Source organism: Lissotriton helveticus, chromosome 7 (genome assembly GCF_964261635.1).
Source record: "Lissotriton helveticus chromosome 7, aLisHel1.1, whole genome shotgun sequence".
Lineage (NCBI taxonomy): Eukaryota > Metazoa > Chordata > Amphibia > Caudata > Salamandridae > Lissotriton > Lissotriton helveticus.
In genome coordinates, this window is record NC_136068.1 from 218,903,580 (window position 1) to 218,910,666 (window position 7,087).

Sequence of the window (7,087 nt, forward strand, 5' to 3'; positions counted from 1 at the left end):
CAGTATTTAAGGGATACACCTGAGAACATTTTTATTTTACAAGAGACCCACTCCACCGAACAAGAGTTAAGAGACATTTGTACCAAGAAAAAATTGATCCAGCAGGTGATAACTACCTCGCAACAAACCTCTACTAAGGGGGTGGCTATATTGATTAAATCCAATTCTGAGTTTACGTTGTTACAGTCAAAGTCTGATAAAAAGGGGAGATGGGTTATAGCAAAAATAAAGCACTATTCGTATAAATTCACGATCGTAGGGTACTACGGTCCAAATTTGGATGATACACTTCCTCTCAAAGAACTTTTTGTTGAGCTTTTGGATTTTGAGGACCCAGTGATTTTTGCAGGGGATTTTAATTTAGTACTTGACCCACAGATGGATAAGTCATCCACTGTAAGGTTCTCTCACAACCCTAAAACCAGAGCAGTATTACTTAATGCGATCAACCAGTTTGGTTGGAAGGATATTTGGCAACAAAAAAAATGCCACAAAAAGAGAATTTACATTCCACAACTAGAAATTACGGCATAAATCTAGATTAGATTTTTTCTTAATTGCAGAACACTTAGGTCAGCAAGTGGAGGAGATAAAACATCTTGGTGCTCACATTTCTGATCACTCTGCGGTTACTCTAACCTTAAAATTGTCAGGTCCACAGTTGGTCAAGCGATGGACTATAGATAGGAGTATTCTGTTGGAGGAAGAAGTAACAGAAAAATTGCTCGAAGAATCGAATGAGTTCTTTAAACTTAATTTAGGTACAGCTACACTCCCGGTTGTCTGGGATACATATAAAGCTTTTTTGAGAGGGCGGCTATTAGCATTTCAGGTTGCAAAACATAAAGCATATAAGGCGCAAATCTCACAGATCGAAGCAAGAATTAAGGTCCTTGAACGAGCTGTATTTGATCCCAGTCTTGCAGATGGAGATAACAGTAAAGAAGATCTGATAATTTGTAAATCACATTTGGAGCAGGTATTAGATGGAAGGTTGAGGAAACGATGGCAGGCTAGCTCACTGGCTCACTTTGAATATGGAGAGGCTAGTGGAAAGCTCTTAGCTTGGAAAACAAAAAAGGAAATTAAGAAGAGTAATATTAAAGACGTACAGATGACTAATACGGATGTGATCTCAGAGAACAGTGCAGATATCGAACAGGATTTTTTCCATCACTTTGATGAAGTCTACAAAGAGGGTTTAGTTCCACATCAAGAATTAATTCAGTCATGGCTCAACCAATATCAGGTTCAAGCTTTGGATGACCAGGCCTCGGACAATCTTAATAGAGAGATTAGCTCGACTGAAATAGCCTTGGCGATAGATTCCGCTAAGAGAATGTAAGGCCCCGGGTCCGGATGGGCTACCTTCTGAGATTTACAAAGTTTTAGCACCGGCAATCATACCAGTCCTGCAGTTGCTATTTACATCTATATACGAGGAAGGAGGCAAAATTCCCGTTTCCTGGAATGATGCTATAGTGGTCCTTATTTTAAAGCCAATGAAGATGGCATCTCAGTGTGACTCATACAGGCCAATCTCGCTTCTTAATTCAGATTACAAGCTCATGGCAAAAATATTAGCGGAGAGATTAAATGGGGTAGCAGGTCACCTATTACACCTAGATCAAAAGGGTTTTGTCAGAGGTCGCTCCATACAAGATCTAACACAAGCTTTAGTGGGAGCAATTGATGTTGCCTCTCTATATAAAATTCCATTGGCGGTTATTACATTAGATGCCGCGAAGGCTTTTGACCGCGTTAATTGGGAATTCCTGGCTAAAGTATTAGAAAAGGTTAATTTGGGTAGGAACTTTTGTAGGGCGATAGCAGCTTTTTACCAAGCTCCAATAGCTAGACTACTAATAAACGGAAGCCTATCTCCTCCCATAAAAATCCAAAGAGGGACAAGGCAAGGGTGTCCGCTTTCACCCTTGCTCTTTGATTTGTACATGGAATTATTCGCAGAAAAGATCAGACAAGATCAAAATATCCTACCATTCAAATATAACAACTGGGTGAAAAAAGTCTCTCTATATGCGGATGATTTGATGTTGTATACCTCAGACCCGATCAAATCAATTCCTCTCATATATAGTGCAGCAGAGCAGTTTGGCCAAGTCTCTGGATATCTGATTAACCAATCTAAATCAGAATGTATGTGTTGGAATATAACCCAGGTAACTCCTATTCCAATTTTGAAACACCAAATTAGATATCTGGGAATTCAAATTACGCAGGATATAAACCAACTTGCAGAAAAAAATATTGCAAAGATCGAGAAGGAAATTGCGGAATCTTTAAAAAGCTGGTCATTTCTTCCCTTGACCTTAATTGGAAGAATCAACATTGTAAAAATGATGCTGTTACCTAAAATAATATTTATATTCCAGAATATTCCACTTGCTTTTAAAGAAACCAGACTAACCAAGATCCAAGCTAAATGGAACTCATTCATTTGGGCCTCAAAAGGCATAAGAATCTCATGGAAAAAGCTCCGCAGAAAGAAAGGCAAGGGTGGTCTGTGTGCACCAGATTTCAGAGTATTTGCTTGGACCCTACTATTGAAGGCAGGAATAAGGTTGAAACCCTAGGGGGGACAGAAACAGACTTTATGTTTCAAACTATGCTATCTGAGATTCAGGGAGGGTCTCATGCATTTATGTTTAAGTTTGGCGACATGCGTTTTTTTTAAAAAGTGCGATTAAAGGTCCTTAGAGGCATGGCATATGTGTGGGCCAGATTCAGGAAGGCGCTGAACATTGCATATTATTCTGCTATGGCTCCAATTTGGGACTCCCCAGGCTCTCCAGAGTGGACTAAAGACTTATTATCCATAGCACTTCAGAGCGCAAATATCAGATTATGGGGCCAGTTAATGCCGGAAGGTAATCTTTTGTGCTGGGAGGACATCTCTGTTCTTACGGATAAAAACTTATCTAAATTTAAGTATTTACTAATTAAAAGCTGGGTCCAGGCTGTGACAGAGGATAAAGGCGTCAAGGCTGCTTTGGAGGAACTCTTATTGAAGAAAACAAGAAACCTCAAAACATCAGTGCTTTATTGGACAATTCTGGAGGGAGAAGATGGAGAGTTTGTTCTTCCGGAACAACTTTGGAGGGACCAAGTCTTGGACGCCGACTTGCAGAATTTATGGCAAGTATCTTTTGAATTACTACATCTTACGGTATCACCTGCCAATTTAAAGAGGAATCACCTGTTTTCTCTCCATAGAGTATACTGGTCTCCGGCTAGGTTGGCTAAATTTTCAAAGGGGCCTATTCCATGTTGTCCAAAGTGCAAGCTGGAAAAAGCAGATGACCTCCATATGTTTATGACCTGTCCTACGCTTAGAGAATTTTGGTTTGAAGTACAAGAAGGTATGAAAGCCCTCTTTGGGTATGATATACAGGTTAGTACGCAACAAGTTTTTTTGGGAATCCCTTCTAATTATGAGGAAGTACCTCAAGACATTAATAAGTTATTTCTTTATTTAATTATTCTAGCTCGTAGGGAAATATGGAAATTGTGGGTGAGCACTAATGCACCGTCATATGTAGATTGGATTAGGGCAATTAGGCATACTCTTAGTTTGGATAAAGTGGTCTGGAAGAGAAGGAAGCATTTTTGGACTCCTTGCATTAATTGGCTCGATGGGCTTTGAACAACTTTGTCCAATGCATGCATTTTTGTAATGATTCTTAATAATTTTATACAATAAAATTGACTTTGACTTTGACTTTGTCCAATGATTATGCCTTTTTGCGGAATGGACCACCCTAAGATCAGTTTAAGGGTCTGGAAAGCTGGGAACTGAGCTGACTGTTTACATGGCGGTACCGTGAGATACATACTGGGTGTCTGCAAAAAGAGCATCCATAAAGATTCTCGGTATACTCAATACTGAAAATATCTTTTTTGGCGTATGAGGACAAAAAAAACAACAACAAAAAACATTGATGGTTTGCACAGGCCCAATGAAAGATGCACATCTCATACCTCTTACAGCTTTTGCTACAATAATTGTACACAAATTATACTAAAAATAGAAAGTCCAGTGCTCTACATGCCAAGACTTGATGACTGCCCGACACAGTCGATGCATCAATGATGAATAACCACCTACATCTTAACACCGCTAAAACTGAGACCATGATCTTCGGAAACTATCAAACACGCACCAACCAACAATCATCTGTCCCTAGGAACTCGATTTGTCACCAACGTCAAGAGAAGCAAAGAAACTCTGAGTGATCATGGATACTGATCACTTGCAGATCCTACATGTCAATAAAGTCACAAGAAAAACCGTCAACATCACAATGAAAACACGAATGTGTTTTGTCATACCACGATACAAAAAAAACTGCTACCTATTCTCACCCTCATGCTCTCTAACATTGATTATTCCAGTAGCTAGTACCTAGGAACATTTTAATTCCATACAGGTAATCACAAAAAATTCTGAATACTGTGGAAAGATTTCTTTGACTACACTCCAGGGAATATATGACACCTGTCCTACAAACCCTCCACTGGCATCCCATAGCTAGACAATCAATGTTCAAGGCACTGTACATTCTTCATACAGCCGAAAAGACCATTATACCCGCAAATTAAGTTTAAATAATACTCACAAAATAGGACACTGTGCTCCAGATTAGCACTGTAAATGATTGTGACCCCTTACAAAAAGAAATCCATTAGAGTGCATTTTCAGTCCAAACAGCAAAGCTCAGGAACTAATTTTTGGCAGTCAAAATATCAAGTATACAGAAACATCTAAAATTCGGAAGAGATGTGAAAACATGGCTATTTCTTAAATAAATACCCAAACTGCTGGCATAGTAAGCAGCCTGGAACAGCAACCATCTGCCAAGATACGTATGCTCCATGGCAAGCAGTCGTCCCACCAACCCAGTGCCCACAGCGAGTAGACAGCTTCAGGCACCCCATCATCAGTAAGGAACTGTCCTCTCATGGTTATCAAGCAGCCTTAACAACCCACTATGATTTAATCATGAATATCGCTGATATGGATTGGGACTTACCTACACAGGGGCATATTATCAAGGGCAATATCACCGCTTTAGCTGCACTTTTTGCCGCTAAAGCGTCGATATTTTTAGCACCCTATTAGCAAGCTGTCGCTAACAGCTCTTAGCGACAGTTTACTGGCTATAGCTCCTGTTTTTTTGCCTCTTTGCATGTCAGCTATATTTATCGCTAATGACATGCAAAGTAGGCGTTCCTCACTAAAAGTAAATGGAAACAGTCGCCAAGAAAAGTTCTCCCTATTATCAATGCCTGTGTTGCGATAAAAAAAGTTGTACTAACCGCGATTATCGCCGTAAGCTAACGTCTGCAAAAATCCAGACTTAGCTATACATATAATGGGAGGTGGATTCTATGGCTGAATCAACATCTCCCTTTCATCAAGGTTTTCCCTATCGCTGCAGGAATATCGCTGGATTTTCAGCGATATTCCTGTATTTCACTGCTATCGCTGGATTTTTTATCGCCTTGGAGATAAGCGTTGATAATTATGCGCTATCTCGGCGATGTAATCCAGCGATAGCTGGTGATAAAGGAACTCGAGCTAAGCACGCTTAGTGATAATTATCACTGGCCGTTTTTAAATTGCCCCCAAGGCATCTGCAAATTATAATATATGCCTTTCCACCATAACCTACTTAGAGATTACTTTAGTAAACACTAAAACGCTAAGCGATGGATACTAATAGTGACTGAGATCCACCAATTGGGTGAGTAAATGGTGACCTAATTTATAGTCCATCCCTTCAGATCTCAATCCATTTTATATATTCCTTCTCTCTACCTCTAATCTCCAGTATCTTCCCTCTCATAATTGGCATACCCTCCCAAGCCACCACACCTGAAGTGGACAACCTTTTGCAGCAACGTGTGGAAAAAAAGGACCTAATGGGAATTCACAGCTTCCAGACATCTGCAAAGTCAATCAGTGCCACTAGGCAACATAACTTTAAAACTGAACCTCTATGTGTCACATTAATCATTCACCACACCCTGTAAGCACTATGACCCAACATAAAGCACTTCTGTGGTCCATCACACACAACGTATATTTGTAACCAAAATGAGTCACTCTTTTTTATATATAAACATAATCTCAAAACCTTGTGTCGGAAAATAAAAAGGTTTTTCTTTAAATGACTCTCGCCCACCAGGGTTGCCCCTAGGTGGCATGCCTCATGATAGTGTTCTTCTGGGGTGATGTCCCTAAGTTTCGTTCATCACCCTGGAAGTCTCTCATCATCCCCTCATTTTTAACCATATCAACTAGGGGTACCAATAAATAACACTTTCCCACTAGTCAGGTATTTGTAACCATTTCTACGTATAACAACCCCCCCACTCCTATACACCTTTGCCATCTGGATAGAATCTAATACTACCAGTGCTCCCACGTATTCGTCGGACGCTGCATGCCCCTTGGCCGTAGCGGACTAGGGAAGAACCCTATGATGAAACATGCCACCTAGGGGGTTGGAGGACGAGTCCTCATCGTTTTTCCTCTACCTCGCCATTTTGATGTTTTTCAATCCCACACAACACCAACAAGGTTCCCACATAGGCTTACTCTTCCAACCACACACTCTTACGCAAGCAGGTGGGTGCTTGTGTGCCCCACATAGGGGTATGAAGCGGGGTATAAATATTGTCAATCAATCTTCCCAGTCTTCTTTACAAGAAGTGTACCCCTTCAAAAGTGGAACACTGATGTAGATACTCTTTCTTGCTATTTTTGTTTTATCCTCTAGGCCCTCCTAATGATGTGCTTCCGATCTCTACACACACAAGACGATTGTTTGAAAAAGTGTATTGAGCTTAAAACTTGACTATGAGGCTCTGAAGGCATCATTGGTCTTTTATAACAAAAACTTGGCCTAAGGGTATTAAAGCACTTCGCCTGAGAACCAGACGTTGGGTTATGTTTTTTAGTCACATGACATGTCGGTGAAGTGATGTCGAGAATCACAGGATGTTGAGCTGAGGTCGGGACTGGATTCTGTTACTGCTTTTCCAAGATTGGCAGCTCTACCCG